Source organism: Geospiza fortis, unplaced genomic scaffold (genome assembly GCF_000277835.1).
Source record: "Geospiza fortis unplaced genomic scaffold, GeoFor_1.0 scaffold23, whole genome shotgun sequence".
Lineage (NCBI taxonomy): Eukaryota > Metazoa > Chordata > Aves > Passeriformes > Thraupidae > Geospiza > Geospiza fortis.
The window spans coordinates 10741460-10741800 of NW_005054303.1; positions in this window are offsets into that span (position 1 = coordinate 10741460).

Below are 341 nucleotides of genomic sequence, written 5' to 3' on the forward strand. Positions count from 1 at the left end.
GTGCTGTGGTCTGAAATATTAAGGGAAATACCTGGCAGCTGCACCACTGTCACAACCATGAGCTGAGCCAGGGTGGGTCAGCAACACCATCAATCAAAACAACACCCTCATCACTCAAAAATCCTCCCTCAGATCATTTCTATTATGCTGTGGTAAGAAAACCCAACGACTCCCAGGCTCCCAGACACAGACAAGTCCCCATGATTACAAGAACACCTGTTCATCATTATGTCAAAAGCTGGCTTCCCTATTCCTTTATTCTCCCTAAAATTGGTGTCTGTGCACAGGAACCCTTTCGGTGAGGAACACACGGGCAGCACATCCCAGCCCTGCTCCCTGTG